Here is an 18,049-nt window from a genome sequence, read left to right as displayed (position 1 = left end):
CTAGAGAAGACCTATGACTACTAACAAGCTTATACCTTATTATAAGGATCACAGAGTAAGCACCAGGTGCCTACATTCAGTTTTTCAATATCAGGTAAGTATTCTGAAAAACTTATCACTCTTACTATGAAGGGAGTTTGAGTGGTAAATGGCCCTTTGTGATGTGTTTTATAAACGGAAGTGCTGCAGCGCAAGAGGCCTTTTCCACTCAAACTCCCATCAAGGCCTCTTGATGCAGCACTTGCAGTTCTAAACCAGAAGTGACGTAATTGTGTCGGCGCAGCCATGCGCGTGTGATCCCACCTCACCTCCACCCTAAAAACCTCCCGCCGAAGGACAGGAGGGACCTGGTAAGCCTATGGTCCAGGGCTCGACAAAGTCCAGAGTTGCTTTGCCCGCATAATGTACCACACATGCCATGTGTGGCTTGCTGTGTACCTAATAATCTTTCTGTTGAAATAACACACATATCTCTGGGTTATTTCAACAGAAAGATTATTAGGTACACAGCAAGCCACACATGGCATGTAGGTATGTTTGGTCTGGTAGACGACAGCATGTACAGTTATTAGTCCCATATTTCAGACAACATGTTTGTGCAGCTTAGAGCAGGGGTGGGTCCCCAATAGGGTTGCCAACCTCCAGGTGGCAGCTTGAGACCTCCCGCTATTAAAACTGATCTCCAGACAACAGAGATCAGTTCACCTGGAGAAAATGGTCACTTTGGAAAGTGAACTCCATGGCATCCCTGCCCATTTCCTAAAAATTCTTGGGGGGTGGCAGGAAAGCTGTCGGTGGGCACCATGCAGGGGACCCCTGGCTTAGAGTGTGCCTACCAACAGCTATCTAAAAGGTTCATGAGATATCATAATCAAGCCGTGATGTTCTTACATTTCAAAAGTTCCTTTATTGAAAAGGTGCATTGTGAAAAACATCTCTTTTCTAGAAATGCTTGTTATTCTAATGGGTATAGGGGGGTTTCTTTTTTGTCTGTCTGGTGCTCTGTTAAAAATAGCACTCATAATTATAGGTGGTGAAAATGACAATGGTGTACAGAGCAGCCTCTTGGTATTGGATTGACAACAGAAGAGAAAGAGCATACCCCCCCCCCATTCATGTTCCAAAATATTGCAATTGAATTCAGCAACTGCTGGAAAGCAAAGTTATTGACCTGTTTACTAAATTAAGACAATCAAAATATTTATGCAGCCAATCTGGAAGATTGGACAGGACTCCATCCTCCTCCCTTGTACGAATTTGTGACAAACGAGAGGTCCACAAGACATGTGGTGTGACCATTTTTAACGATGATTTCAAGGAAAACAATAGCTACATTTTGTAAAATATGGAGAATCAGAGACCAGCACTACAACTGGCATTTGACAATATATGGGGACAATCCAGCCAAAGTCCATAAGACCCAGCCTATCACTTAGCAGGCCCATCGGTTTCTATAAAAGAGATGTACACAGATGTTTAGCAGGATCAGTGAAAGGTTTACTGGTTCTTAACCTTGGCTGGATCATGCATCCCCATGTGATTGGTAGCCTCTCTAGTAGCTAGCCAATTAATCTAATATATATCCATACATTCACTGAACTTCTGAAGAAGTGAGCTGTGGCTCACGAAAGCTCATACCCTACCAGAAAATATTTTTGTTAGTCTTTAAGGTGCTACTGGACTCTTGCCCTTTTTGACTACTGCAAACAGACTAACACGGCTACCCACTGTGAATTCACTGAACATGTTATTGCCCTGTTACTCAGCTGTTACACATTGGTGAGTTGGCTTGGTGTAGTGGTTAGGAGGAGCAGTGGACTATGATCTAGAGAAGTAGGTTTGATTCCACACTCTTCCACATGAGCAGCAGACTGTAATCTGGTGAACTGGGCTGGTTTCCCCACTCCTCCACCTGAAGTCTGCTGGGTGATCTTGGGCTAGTCACAGTTCTCTCTGAACTCTCTCAGCCTCACCTATCTCACAAGGTGTCTGTTGTGGGGAGAGGAAGGGAAAGAGATTGTAAACTGGTTTGATTCTAGTTAAAAGTAGAGAAAGTCGACATATAAAAACCAACTCTTCTTCCTCAGAAGAATGAGGTCAAACATTCTAACAGTTGTGCACCTATGTAGAGGAGAAGTCTACTCATTCAGTCTACAGCACCACATAAAACAGTTTCCTGGGCTGAGCATGGGGTAGATGATAGCCAGGGGTGGACTGGCTATTTAACTTACAGGGAAATGTCCCAGTGGACTGCTACCCAAGAGGACTGCCAGGGGCCAGGAAAACGAAGAGCTAATTTTGCCCACTCCCCAGGTTCTACTTTGCTCAGACCCTTATTCTTTGGTTTTACTGTCAAGTTGCACCTGACTTATGGTGACCCCTTGGGGTTCTCAAAGCAAGTGACTAACAGAGGTGGTTTGCCATTGCCTGCCTCTGTGCAGCAACCCTCATCTTCCTTGGTGGTCTCCCATCCAAACAATAACAAGGGCTGACCCTGCTTAGCTTCTGAGATCTGATGAGAACTAGCTAGACCAGGCCATCCAGGTCAGGGCAAAAGACATACTGATAGGGTTGGCAACCTCCAGGTGGTGGCTGGAGATCTCCCACTAGCACAACTGATCTTCAGGTGACAGAGATCAGTTCACCTGGAGAAAATGGCCGCTATGGAAGGTGAACTCTATGGTATTATACCCCACTGAAGTCCCTCCCCTCCACAAACTCCACCCTCCTCATGCTCCACCCCTAAAATTTCCAGGTATTTCTCAGCCCAGAGCTGGCAACCCTACATACAGAGGTGGTTTGCCATTGCCTGTCTCTCTGCAGCAACCCTGGATTTCCTTGATGGTCTTCCATCCAAGTATTAACCAGGGTCAACTCTGCTTAGCTTCTGAGATGTGATGAGATCAGGCCAGCCTGGGCTGTTTGAGATATTAGAACCTTCATTGGCATTTGTCCCCAACTGCCTCCTCCTGCACTGCTGCCAGTTTGGGGGAGGATGCAATAGGGCGCTAAACAAATTCCAAAGGCTTTTATTATGACAATAAGATGGAGGAGAACAATATTGTAAGCTGCTTTGGTTCCCCATTAGAAGCCCTTTCCCAGCACATGCTACTCTAGAGCCTTGAACTGGAGCTGTCAGGGATTGTGATTGTCTAGTATGCGATACAGAAGAAGAAGAAGAAGAAGAGGAGGAGGAGTTGGTGTTTATACCCCAGTTTTTTCTACCTTTTTAAGGAGACTCAGACTGGTTTACAATTGCCTTCCCTTCCTCTCCCCACAACAGACACTTTGTGAAGTAGGTAGGGCTTACAGAGTTCAGAGAGAACTTTGACTAGCCCGAGGTCACCCAACAGGTTTTGTGTGTAGGAGTGGGGAGATTAGATTAGGACCAGATTAGAGTCTGCTGCTCATGTGGAGGAGCGGGGAATCAAACCCAGTTCTCCAGATCAGTGTCCACCGCTCTTAGCCACTACATCACACTGGCTCTATCACAAAGCCACTTATTAGAGAAGGGGGATGAAATGGAGATGAGAATAGGGTTGCCAGGCCCCTCTTCACCACTGGCGGTAGGTTTTTAGGAAGGAGCCTGAGGAGGGCAGGGTTTGGGGAGAGGAGGGACTTCAATGCCCTAGAGTCCAATTGCCAAAGCGGCCATTTTCTCCAGGTGAACTGATCTCTATTGGCTGGAGATCAGTTGTAATAGCAGGAGATCTCCAGCTAGTACCTGGAGGTTGGCAACCCTAGATGAGAATGATGTAAACTGCTTTGGGTCCTCATTGGAGAGAAAGGCAGGATTATAAATTAACAAAGCAAAAGCTATCTGCCCCTCCTTTAAACGATCACTTTTCTCGCTTTTCAGTTATTTATACAAGCAGAAGTAATATTTGATTGGATAAAAAAATTATCTCAATATAGAATGTAATGTGGAGGCTTTTGTTGATTTGGATGATAAGAAATGTGGGCTGAGCACAAATCTGGAATGCGACAGTATCTTGCCTCATCGACACCATCTGCATATACAGATCTCTGGCCCAATTGGTAAGTGGGAGAAAAGACTCTGAGATACGGTGACATGATTAAGTCAACCATCAGCCAGAGTTGTTGGTTTTTTTAATTAAGAACTTCAGAAATGACTGAAAAAGAGCATTGTTATTCAGCCGATGTGAAAAGTGACATGATTTCTAGTGCATTTGCAAAGCAAGTGTGGTGTGCTGCTAGCACACGGCTTAGTGATAATAGCCACTGCTAGCACATGGCATTCTTTTGCCTATATAGACTGATCTACATGGCAGGGCTGTTCAAAAGCTTACACACATGAAGCACTGTCAAAGTTTTAAAGCCTTGTATAAATGCATGAAGCTGCCTTATACTGATTCAGACCCTCGGTCCATCAAAGTCAGTATTGCCTACTCAGACCAGCAGCTGCTCTCCAGGGTCTCAGGCAGAGGTCTTTCACATCACCTACTTTTCTGGTTCCTTAAACTGGAGATGCTGGGGATTGAACCTGGGATCTTCTGCATGCCAAGCAGATGCTTTACAAACTGAGCCACAGCCCCTCCCCAAGAAGTATTGTTATTAGGGCTGTTGAATTAAAAAAAATTCGGTATAGTTCGGATTCGGCAGAATTCAGCCCGTTTAGATTTGGGATATGCCGAAGTCCGAACTCCCCCACTTCGGATCCGTTCAATTCAGCGGGAATTCAAAGTTCGGAAAAAAATTCGGCCAAATAAAGCCATTAAAAACGCAATCGCGCCTTTCCGCGGCTCTGGGGGGGCATTTTTGGGGTTAGAGGTCCCAAACTTTTGGCAGAGCTTCAAAGGACGTTTATTGAAAGACTCCCCAAGTTTTGTAAAGATTGGGTCAGGGGGGGGGGCTGAGATATGGGCCCTGAAAGGGGTCCCCCCACCCTTAATGTGCATCTCTCAGCAGAGCTTGCCACCCACGCACAAAGCTCCCAGCCCCGACAACAGCTGAGACGTTTGCAAACCAACTGCAAAACAACACAACCTTGTTAAACAACACCTTTGCATCACACAACTGAAACCTCCCCCCTCAAACCAGGGAGCGAGAGACTCGAGGGGGAACACACAACCCAGGCAGAACCGACGAAAGCCCCCTTTGGCTTCCCCCCCACCCACAGAAACTGCTCCCTCCCCACACACACACAGACTCTGCTTTCCCCCCCACACACACACATACACAGGAGAAAAATTATAGATTAAAGCCCCCAAAGGGGTCTTACTGTGGCTGTCTTCTGTTCCATCAAGAGGGGCTGAAGAGGACTTGTAATCCAAGATGATTCCAATTAGGCACGGGACGTTTTGCTCTGGAGAAGATGCACAGGATCAGCTGATCCATTCATCCCAATAGGGAAAAGGGGAAAGGGGAAAGGGGAAAGCCCATATCTCGGGACCCCCTGACCCAATGTTCACAAAACTTGGGGGGTATCTTAAGAACACTGGTATGAAACTCCGCTCAAAGTTTGGGATCTGCACCCCCAAAAATGCGCCCCCTGCAGCCATGGAAAGAGAAAAGGGGGGGAGGCGATATTTCTGCCCCCACTGAACCCATCTTTACAAAACTTGGGTAGTATCTTAAGAATAATTGTCTGAAGCTATGCAAAAAGTTTGGGGGCTATATCCCCAAAAAAGCGCCCCCTGCAGCCACATAAATGGAAAAAGGGGGGAGGGAAAAGGGGGAGAGCCCATATCTCGAGACCCCCTGACCCAATGTTTACAAAACTTGGGGGGTATCTTAAGAAGCTTCATCTGAAGCTCCACTGAAAGTTTGGGGTCTGTACCTTCAAAAATGCGCCCCCTGCAGCCATGGAAAGAAAAAGGGGGGAGCCCATATCTCGGGACCCCCTGACCCAATGTTTACATAACTTGGGGGGTATCTTAAGAAGCTTCATCTGAAGCTCCAGTGAAAGTTTTGTGTTTGTACCCCAAAAAATACGCCCCCTGCAGCCACAGAAAGGAGCGAATGTGCACAAGCACCCCACACACACACACAAGGATTTCGCTCGCTCTCTCTCTCTCCCTGGCCAGGCCGCACATCAGCTGATTCCTCCAGTACTCAATCCTGACTGATTGGCCAGAAGAAGACCCAGCTTGGCCACCGATTGGCCGGGGGAGGAGAATGCTGCTTACTGACAGTTATGCTGCTTACTGACGGCCCCGAATTTGCCGAATTTATTCACGAACTCCCGAACTCGCTGAATTCGGCCCCCCCGGTTGCCCGCCAGTTTTGAGTTCGGTTCCTCCCGAACTAAAAACCACCGAATCAGGGGAAATTTGGCTGATTTTCATTTCGGGCCGAACCGAATCAACAGCCCTAATTGTTATTAACAACAATTACTTGACTATTACCAGTTAAATGCTCACCCAATGGTGGGGATGTGATAAATTGGCTGAAGGGGTAGATGAGTGATGGTCCCAATTTCTCCTGGGCACTGCTGGCTTATTTCTTCATCCTTTGATGTCCTTAATTATGTTGATGTGCACTGAAAACTTTCCCCTCATCCTTTAAGTCCTGTTTAGCTGTAGGTGAGCCTGTGTAGCTAAGGTTGCCAGCTCCGGATTGGGAAATACCTGGAGATTTTGAAGGTGGAGTCTAAAGATACAGGTGGAGTCTAAAGATACAGGGGTTTGAGAAGGGAGGGACCTCAATGCCATAGAGTACAACTGCCATTTTCTCCAGTTGAACAAATCACTGTCACCTGAAGATCAGTTGTAATAGCAGGAGATCTACAGCCACCACCTGGAGGTTGGCAACCTTACCTGTAGCTAAGAGGTCCCTTTTGTGATGCCAGTATCCATCGTACCAATCCTCACTGCTGTCTCAGAATTCTGCCTCTCTCCTTGCTGTAGGTGCTTTGGTTGCTAGGCTGGCATATATGTTTTGAGGGGAGGGCTGGGGACTGGTATAATGGCTGCCATTTTCTTTAGGGGAATTAGGATTGCCAGCTCTGGGTTGGGAAATACCTGGAGATTTGGGGGTGGACCCTGGGGAGTGGGGAGGGAAGGGTTTGGGAAGGGACCTCAGCAGCGTATAATGCAATTGAGTCCACCCTCCATTATCTCCAGGGGAACTGATCTTGGTCATCTGGAGATCAATTGTAATAGCAGGAGATCTCTAGGTGCCACCTGGAGGATGGCAACCCTAAGGTAGAGTTGCCAGGTCCCTCTTTGCCACCAGTGGGAGGTTTTTGGGGTGGAGCCTGAGGAAGGTAGGGTTTGGGGAGGGGACGGACTTCAGTGCCATAGAGTCCAATTGCCAAAGCAGCCATTTTCTCTGTCACCTGGCGTTCAGTTGTAATAGCAGGAGATCTCCAGCCAGTACCTGGAGGTTAATACAAAAGGAATCACCCACGCTGTGTAGTTACTGAAGGTAAAACCAGCACGCTGCTCAATATACAATTGCAAAATAGGGTATTACAATTGCAAAATACAATTGCAAGTGCCTTGTCAATTTGTAATACACTATTTTGCAATTGTATATTGAGCAGGGTGCTGGTTTTACCTTCAGTACCTGGAGGTTGGCAACCGCAGGTCAGGGGTTGCTGGTGCTCTTGGAAACCAGCCACCCCTTAAGATTAAAATGAGATGAATTTCCAGGTTGAATCTCACAACTAAGAGGAAAATGGTAGATCACTCTTCCCAGAGCTCTGTTCAAAGGGTGCTGGAGGAAGCTCAAGAGGTAGGGTTGCGCTAACATGTCATCCCCAGCCAAGGTGCCATTTTGCCACCTTCACCTTGATATGGCATAACTTGGCTTCATGGGAAATAACATACATGGGAAAGGAAACAGCCTTTTTGAGGCAGGTCCCTGTGAAGGAGATTGGAGTTGAGGGTCTACTGTCAGCCTGCGGCCTAAAGCGGACAGGGAAATGCCGAAGCCCTTCCCAAACTTAATTTTAAGTCAGTGAATGTAATGGTTACTCTTTCGCTTCATTAGGATTGGCTTCAGGGGAACAATCTTAGTAATAAATACACCAAACCTCACAGGGCCAATAATAATTGTGCCGGCTCAAGAACAAGAACTATTGGGACGATAATGCAGAAAAAAAGTCTGGGGGGGATAAGCTATCCATTCGGTGAAGATGGGAGCCATCTAATCGGCAAGAATAACAACGGCAGATGCCAATTAAGTCCCAAAGCCATCTGCTCTTTCCACGCTCCTCACTGTCTCTCCAGTTGGTGTGAGAAATTAAAAGCTGTTTTATATGTGCATGCTAAGACCAAACATATTTTCTTCAAAACATATCCGCTGTCATCGCTGCTCATCAGGTCAAAATGGAATTTCTATATAATAATAATCCTTTATTACTCACTGACAAAGTCTTACGCATTCATAACATAAAGAAACAGAGAAACGGAAATAAACAATTCAACAATTTTAGAATAAATACAGTTAGGCTATAAGCTTTTGTCTTTAATTGTTGAAATACTAAGTTGTGTTAAGAATCAATACAAAATTTAAAAGAGTGGAAACCAATTATGTATAAATAATCCATAGGTTTCATGTATTACGCATGCGCAATTATACCCTTAGAGGTTAGACGGCATGCCGTTGTTCTGAGCCAAAGTTAAAAACATGTTGGGTAAGTTTGTAAAATGTTTTTTGGTAATATTACTATACAGAATGCAATGTAAAAATATCTTATTACTAATGTTAAAAAGTTAAAATTAAAAAATGTTAAAAATTTAAGATGTATTTAGTTCACAGAAAAAGTGGCAACAAACAAATTGACAACACGTGGCAACATACGCTCAGAGAGAAATCAAGAGCCTGAATGGGGGGCTGATGAAGGACTCCTCGGAAACAGGGAATATTTACCGGAGAACCTGTACTCCCCTTCTATTGACTTTAATTTGCTTATGCCATTTTCATTGATTTAAAAAGCATGTTGAGCATTGAAAATTATATGTTGCCATTCTTGTAAAAGAAAATGAAACAAGCAATGAAAATATGTTTATTTGAAAATGAACTAATGGAATGAAAAGAATCAGTCATATATATAAATTTACAAAGTTAACATTGTGTTCTGATATTTATATAACAATAGGTCTCATTAGAATTGAAAGGATATTTATATAGACATCATAGCTGTTCGTTTTTTGTATACCAACTGGAGGTTGGCAACCTGATTTTTGTTTCTGCCTAGTCATTTATGGTAAATCATCAGTCACAGCTAAAAATGGAGCCAGGGTAATGTAGTGGTTTGCATGTCACATGAGGTCCAGGCAGTCCGGGATTCACCTCTCCATGCTGCAATGAAGCCCACTGGGTGATGTTGGATAAATGGCAATCCTTTGTGCTAAGAGGATAGGGTTGCCAGGTCCCTCTTCGCCACCGGCAGGAGGTTTTTGGGGTGGAGCCTGAGGCGGGAGGGGTTGGGGGAGGAGAGGGACTTCAATACCCTAGAGTCCAATGGCCAAAGCGGCCATTTTCTCCAGGTGAACTGATCTCTAACGGATGGAGATCAGTTGTAATAGCAGGAGATCTCCAGCTACTACCTGGAGGTTGGCAACCTTATAAGAGGACAAAATGGAGACCATGAATACCTTATAGGATTGGCAGCAAGGTAGAAGAAGAAGAAGGAGGAGGAGGAGGAGGAGGCGGAGGAGGAGGCGGAGGCGGAGGAGTTGGTTTTTATATGCCAGCTTTCTCTCCCTTTTTAAGGAGAATCAAATTGGCTTACAGTCGCCTTCCCTTCCTCTCCCCACCACAGACACCCTGTGAGGTAGGTGAGGCTGAGAGAGTTCGGAGAGAACTGTGACTAGCCCAAGGTCACCCAGCTGGCTTCATGTGGAGGAGCGGGGAATCAAACCTGGTTCTCCAGATTAGAGTCCTGCTCTTAATCACTACACCATGCTGGGTCTTTCAGGCGCCCTTTCTGGAGTTTGTTTTTTCAGTTAGGCATGGCAAGCCAACCTGCAGGTGGGCCTAGAGTTCTCCTAGAATTACAATGGATCTCCAGACTCCAGCAATTGGTTCCCCTGGAGGAAACGGCCACTTCTGAGGGTCGCCTCTGTGGATCACATTCCCACCGAGCTCCCTGCCCTCCTTAAACCCCACCAGCCCCAGGCACTGCCCTCAAATCCCCAGGAATTTCCCAAGCCAGAGTTGGCAACCACACACGCATACCCCTAGACAAAGATCCCTAATCTTTGCTCAGAACCTTAGACGAGAAAACACTTTTTATAAACTCCAACACACCACATTGCCCTTTCGTTAATTCTTCTCTTTGTTGATGTGCAGCTGTCTCCACATAATTTGAATATGGCCCAAACGATGTAGGATGGTGAAAATGTCAAAATATCAAATTTAAATCATGCAAACAAATGCACATTGGTGAAGATTTTTTAATCGGAATTTTGTTTTAGAAGTGTTCATCCTTCACGGCATCCTTCCGATACTGCCTTCTAATTCCCTGTTTTCTTATTTACTGCATGGTGTGTGGTTTTTGAGAGGGGGGGAACACATTAAAAAAGGTTCTTTCCACCCACTTTGCCACAGCCCTCTGCTTCCTCTCGTCTTCCCCACCTGTTGCGGAGCATTTGAAAGAGTGCTAGAACGTTGTGGCACCATGGGCTATGATCAGAATGTTCTGGAATGATAAGGCTATAGAGCAAGGGTGTCAAACTCATTTGTTACAAGGGCCAGATATGACATAAATGTCACTTGGTCAGGCCAGGCCTTGTGTACCATAAAATTTAATGCAGCCATTTTCGCCAGAGGAACTGGTCTCTGTCATCTGGAGATCAGCTGTAATTCTGGGAGATCTCCAGGTCCACCTAGAGGTTGGCAACCCCAGGTCCCATCTGGAGATCTCCTGCTATTTCAACTGACATCCAGCCGATAGAGATCAGTTCACCTGGAGAAAATGGCCGCATTGGCAATTGGACTCTCTGGTATTGAAGTCCCTCCCCTCCCCAAACCCCGCACTCCTCCGGCTCTGCCCCAAAAGCCTCTCACCCATGTAGGGTTGCCAACCTCCAGATACTAGTTGGAGATTTCCTGCTATTACAACTGATCTCCAGCCGACAGAGATCAGTTCACCTGGAGAAAACGGCTGCTTTGGCAATTGAACTCTATGGCATTGAAATCCCTCCCCTCCCCAAACCTTGCCTACCTCAGGCTCCGCCCCAAAAACCTCCTGTCAGTGGCAAAAAGGGACCTGGCAACCCTACACTGGTGGCAAAGAGGGATTTGGCAACCCTAGTCATGAATGTGATAATCGTAAGCAGATGTCTGTACAAGAAGACATGGGGCACCAAATCACAGGGGCTTTTTCCTGAATCTGACCTACTTTGTAGGACAAATGCAATTTTCACTCACTCTGCAAGCGTGGAGTAAAAAAGGCAACCACGAGACAGGACATTTACCGATTTCGAGATCCCTTCTGTTAGTTTGTTGCTGTTTTATTTTTATAAAGCTTTTTCGTCGCTGATGGTCTTTTTTTTTTTTTTAGTCCTTGTTCCCTAGCTGACGGAGGCAATTGGCAATGGCCATCGATTCAGCCAGAAACCTTGACGGGGGGACGGGAAGCATTTTAGCCAGAATAAATAGATCTTTTTAAACTAGCACACTCGTAATGGAAACTTTCAGCGTTGGAAGAAGTAATCAAAGGAGAGGCTTATGCCGTGCTTTTGTTTGCTCTGGGGCCAGGAGTGGAATATTTATCCTTTCATATTGCTGATATCTTGCAATTTCGGCAGTAGAGGAGAAGCTTATCAAAACGAGGCTTCCCTGGCAGCTTATTCTGCTTGCCGCAAAGGGGAAAGTGCCTTCCCTCCCTGTCCAGTTTAATTTCTTGGCGAGGGCTGTATCTAAAGCTGCTCATTATACCGAGCAAAATCATTGGATGGCTATTCACATTCTTTGGGCGTATTATAGATATTAATAACTTTCAGCCATAAGTACACATACACACAATCGACACTGACAAAGAGGCCGGGAATCAGGTTTTGCTTAGCGACAAAAGCCCTCTCTCAGTGTTACAGAAAGGATTATTTGCCAATATTGTCTCCGGTTATCAACTTCCCTCTTCATGAGGTACAAATAGGGTTGCCAACCTCCAGGCACCGGGGGGAGAAAAAAGGCACCTCTGTACTAATACCACGAGGTTGGGAAAACAGTACAGGATAATATATATACACAAAGTGCAAATTTTATGAGCTACTGAGATGAAACAAGGACCATACACATAACACATACAAAGCACAAATATATACAATATATTCAATCCGCATAAAGCAGAAATGATTCCAAAGGTCTCAACAGAGTACCAGGTAAGTATTAGTATTGTAATCTTTGTGTATAAAGTCCATATAAAGCCACAATCATCAATGGATACGGCCGTTTCAGATCCACAGCAGTGGAAATCTTTCTTCAGTCCTTCCTAAAATTAATATTATACAATCAGTATATAAATATATAAAGATTATGACTATTAAAATATAATTGGATTTAATACAATATACTCACAAGAAATTGCTGTTATACATTTATAATTCCTTCCCATGCAGGGTAAGTACAATTTGTTTCAATTGTGCTTTGTATGTGTTATGTATATGGTCCTTGTTTCATCTCAGTAGCTCATAAAATTTCCACTTTGTGTATATATATTATCCTGTACTGTTTTCCTAACCTCCAGGTACCAGCAGGAGATCTCCTGCTATTACAACTGATCTCCAGCCGATAGAGATCAGTTCACCTGGAGAAAATGGCTGCTTTGGCAATTGGACTCTATGGCACTGAAATCCCTCCCCTCCCCAAACCCTGCCCTCCTCTGACTCCACCCCAAAAACCTGCCACAAAGCTGTAGCTGTGTATACAGGTAGGCTTGATATATGATAAAAGGAGGATTGCCAACCTCCAGATGGGACCTGGGGTTGCCAACCTCTAGGTGGGGCCTGGAGATCTCCCAGAATTACAGCTGATCTCCAGATGACAGAGACCAGTTACCCTGGCGAAAATGGCTGCTTTGGAGGGCATTGTACTCTGTTGTACTCCCCTCCCCCAAACCCTACCTTCCCTAGCCTTCACGACCAAATTCTCCAGCTATTTCCCAACCTGGAATTGGCAACCCTGGAGAAAAGGAGCTTTCTTGCTTTCTTTCCCTTTTTGCATTGTTTTGTGTTCAGTCTGCAAAAGTCTCCCTGGGATGACACACGAGCAGTGCCTCAGAGACTGCCTGTACTAAAGTCTTCTCAAACCAGCTGGTAGACTTCAGAGACAGATTGACAGAGCTGGGTCAGAGCCACCCTCATTGGGCGCCTTAGCAGAAGACAGACTGCCTGAATGAACTTGCAGAACCATAGTCATGCTTGCTACAGCAGGCACACAATGTGGGAGAGAGGAGGTGTGAAAATGAACTGTCGAAGCACCAGGAAAAATCATTCCTCATGATGGATTCTTTGCTCCAGAGTAATTAAAACAGGGTTCAGACTTCAGGTCAGGCGCTGGTAGCGCTCATTGACATTGCTGTAGGTCTGATTGATATAAAGAAGCAGCAGCCATTTTGTGATGTGGAGATTTCTCTGTATTCAGGTTGCCAACCTCCAGGTACTAACTATAGCCTTTCCCATTGCTGTTTTTGCATCCTCAACCCATTCCATGGATATGATCTTGGCTCTGTTTACTACATTCGTAATGGAGCCACTATGCTCTTACTGTTCTTATTGTTTATAGCAGGAGACCACCTGCTGGCAACCCCCCGACTTCTGCCACCGCTTTGTAGACCAGTGTGGGGAAAATGAAAAAAAATATATTCTGAGGTCACACCATTCTAGGATTCAGTGGAAACTCTATGGTAAAACTCCAGAGAGTCTCTGCTGAATCCTAGAGCAGCATGACATCACTTTTGGGTTTGTCCCAGAAGTGACACCATGCCATCGATGCAATGCCCCCCATGTTCCAGCCTCCGCAGTCTTTCACTGGGTGGCAACCTTATCTCTAGGAGGTTGGTAACCCTAATTTAAAATCAAGATGTCGGGACCAGACTTCTCAGTGGTGGCAGTGAGAAAGATCTACGAAGCACTCAGATGCTCAGTCTGCTTTGGATGGGGTTGCACTCTACCAGCTGACTTGAGTTCACTGTTGGTGGGTTCTATTGGATCCAACACTGTTTATGGTGCTGGCAGTGGCCAAGAGTGGGTTTTACTTGTTCAGGGTGGGTTCCTTGACTGTTTCCAAACCTGGATCTGGCCACCCTGCCCCCCCCCCCCACCATTCCCTACTGGTGGCCAGCGGGGACTTGACAACCCTAGTGCAGAAGGTAGAGCTCGTCTTGAATGCAGCTACTGGGTTATTAATGGGGACAAAGTATGACCATAACCAAATTTAAGATCTTTTCATTGATTGACAGCTGTTGTTTTCTGTGTCCAGTTCAAAATGGTTGTTTTCCACTTTTGGTGCCCTCAATGATCTGGGTTCAGGCCACCTTAAAGACCACCTGCTTTCTGATGAATCTTGCCTGTGGTCTTTAATTCATGACTGCTCTTCACACATGCAAGCCATCAAGGGAAGAACGTACATATTTGAATTCACTCTCAGAAATGATCAGTGGCCCAGGCAGCAATATGACTGTTTACTATCCACATTAATTTAATATTAAAGAGAGATCTTCCCCAACTGTCAATCTCCACATGCACGAGGGCTTCATACATCTAGCCAAACATTTTGCTCATGAATCATCATTACAGGAGCCTGAAGAGCCAAATATTAATAATTATGTAAAATGTGTGGATTGTTACACTGACTGATCAACATACTCTGTGCTGTTATGGAACAATTCCTTTTTGACAACTGATTGCAAAGGGCCTTTTTTGAGCAAGCTAAGTAGCAATTAAAATTTGGAACCCACACCTTGATGTGGAAATAGCTCCAGTTTCACTATGAACAATATTGGCTCAAAGGTTTGCTCTCTAATGTTATCACTTCAAGGTACTGTGGACTTCATCCCACAGTTCATGAATGTGTTTGCAACTCCAGCATAGCAATCCCGACCAAAGTTACACCTTTCTAAGAGTGTTGACTTCAGGGTGTGATTCTGCATTGAACTGCACTGCAACTGAACATATGAAGCTGCCTTATGCTGAATCAGATCACTGGTCCACCCAAGTCAGCATTGTCTGCTCAGACTGGCAACTGCTCTCCAGGGTCTCAGGAAGGGGTCTTTCTCATCACCTACTGTCTAGCCCTTAACTGGAGATGCTGAAATTAAACCTGAGACCTTCTACATGCCAAGGAGATGCTCTATCACTGAGCTGCAGCCCCTCCCTGACTCACTCGAACCCTTAATTTCAATCAGTTCTAATTCAGAAACATATGTAATTGTGCTGCTTCCAGATTCATGTAGGGCAGTTAGAAATTTGCTCTATGACCCAATGAAGAGTACGGCCAAATGCCTGTAGATGTGAATGGAGCTATTTCTTTATGAGCAAATGAGCCAATCAACTGCCCATGTATTCAGTGGCTGCAGTTCTGTGGGCTCAAACTGTGGCTGTCTCACCATTAGCAAGGGAAAGCTGTCTTGAGCACATGAGCTCTTAACTCGTTCCCAATTTCTTTCAGGGCCCATTTCCAAGTGCTGGCTTGACCATTAAAGGCCTTGGGACCATGGTTCCTCGGGATCTGTCTCCCCCAGCACTGAGATCATCTGTGGAGACTTTGGTTGATGTCCACCTGCCTTCAGATGTTTGACAGATGGCTATTTAGGAAAGGTCATTCCTGGTGGTAGTGCCAAAAGTGACACTTGTTTGGAATAATTCTTGATAAATTTAAAAAAAAATAGTTTAAGCAAGAAGAAGAAAAAGAGTTGGTTTTTATATGCCGACTTTCTCTACTGGTTTTAATGTATTATTAATTTGTGCTCAGTGTTGTTTAGAATTTATTATTGTTTGGCAGCACTCTGCAAAAAGTTACTTCTGGTATATTCTGGGGCATATTTCTACTCCAAGCCAAATTCTCATGTGTCTTGGAGTCCCACAGTGTATCCTAAAATTGTCCCACAATATTAAAAAATGTGGCGGCAAAAGTCTTGTGTTTTACAATACTCCAACACCCAGAGTCTAAAAACACACTTTCACATGAAACCGAAATGTTAATTGTAAAGTGCAATTAACAATATTAACCATTCTAAACAGTGCAATTAATAATATTAACCATTCTAAATTTTACTGTTAGTCTGAGCAGAGATTCCCAAACTGTGCTCCACGGAGCACTTGGTGTTCCACGAAACATCTCTTAGTGCTCCTTAAAGAAACTGGAAAGAAAAATACTACTGTCATTTGGTTTAGTATACAGGTGCTAGGTGGAAATTAGTGCTCCGTGATGAATTTCTCTCCTGAAAAGTGCTCTATGACTCAAGAAGTTTGGGAAACTCTGGTCTAGGGACTGTTCTCCCTCTGTGGGGAAGCAAATATTCCCCAAGTTATCAGTATAGGTCATTGGCTGTCCGGGGGGATTATATCTCTTCACAGCATTTAAAATACTTCCCTGTACAGTGTTTTTCAAGGGAAATTAATATTTTTTTACCCCAAAACATTTAATGAGCTGAAGTAAAAAGGACCCCAAAAGGCAAAATCAGTATATTTCTTGGGTTGGTTTAAACCCCAGGTGCTTTGTTTTGAGTGTACAGAAAGAAAACTGTATGGCTGTAGTTTTAGAACATTGTTTACTAATGGATTACTGACAAATGTTCTAAGGGGAAAAATGTATAGTCACTTCTCTACACATTCTGCCCCCCCCCCAAAAAAAAGGTGTAATGGGGTAGCATTTTACCTCCGACCACAGAGCCAAGCTGTTGTTGTTGTTGGCCACTCTGAAAGTCCTTATGGATAAAACAGCAAAAATAGACGTGTGGTATAAGGCCTTCTATACTATGGTGTCCTCTGTGGGTTGCATCACACTGAGTACCCTGTGCATAGAAACACATTACATCCCCTGTGGGATTCACAGTCTCTGACAGCCATTATGTCCAGTGTCAGGGTTGGAGGAAGGGTTGCCAGGTCCCTCTTTGCCACCAGTGGGGGATTTTTGGGGCGGAGCCTGAGGAGGGCAAGGTTTGGGAGGGGAAGGACTTCAATGCCATAGAGTCCAACTGCCAAAGCAGCCGTTTTCTCCAGGGGAACTGATCTCTGTCACCTGGAGATCCATTGCAATAACAAGAGATCTCCAGCCAGTACCTGGCGGTTGGCAACCCTAGTTGGAGGGCAGGTTTTCTATCTATCTATACATTTTATCCTGCCTCTCTCAAGTAGCACAGAGTGATATTATGCCATTCACACACACCCCACATACACCTTTGTCCTCACACCAGCTCTAAATGCAACAGTATTCAACAGCAACAATTATTTTTTCTGCAAATGAATGATGGGCAGTTATACTCTTACCTGGAAGAAGTAAAGAGGCATATTAACTGATTAGATGGGATAAAGGGTTAAAACGGCTTCTACAGCTGGTAGCCCTTGCCAGCAAATGCCAGGAAATGGGTGGGGAGGCAGATAGTACCAAAAAATGTTGGAATTTCAGGTGAACATGACATCTCTTCCAGGTGATCCTCTAGGAATTTCCCCTAATCTCTATTGTAAAGGCCAAAGAGACTAGGAGGAATTCCTAGAGCATCACCATCAACCCCTATTTTTTTCTCCATCAAATTATTGGGGACAGGCAATTTTGCCACTGCCAACAGGCGACTCCAGTGACCCTGTTCTGGCCATTAAAAAAGACTGCTTTCGATCAGTATTATTCTGATGGTTCTACTTCCTAGCCATCTAGAGTTCCTTTTCCCACAGTGGGAAAAGAAATATTGAGAGTGGACTTCAAAAGGTAGATTAGATCCTGGCTTTACAATCACTTCAGGGTAATGGCTGAGGATATTTTCAACAAAAGACGTCTCCCCCATGCAAATTCAAAGAGCACATAAACATAGACAAACACATGCACACTGAATCCTTGCCACTGTGCTATTCCAAAGTTCTTACTACTCAGTCTAGCTTGGTAGTTCTGGAGCAGCTACTGGATGTGCTAGGTTCTCTGG

The sequence above is a fragment of the Euleptes europaea genome, chromosome 11, assembly GCF_029931775.1.
Source record: "Euleptes europaea isolate rEulEur1 chromosome 11, rEulEur1.hap1, whole genome shotgun sequence".
Lineage (NCBI taxonomy): Eukaryota > Metazoa > Chordata > Lepidosauria > Squamata > Sphaerodactylidae > Euleptes > Euleptes europaea.
Note: the sequence above shows the minus strand (reverse complement) of the source record.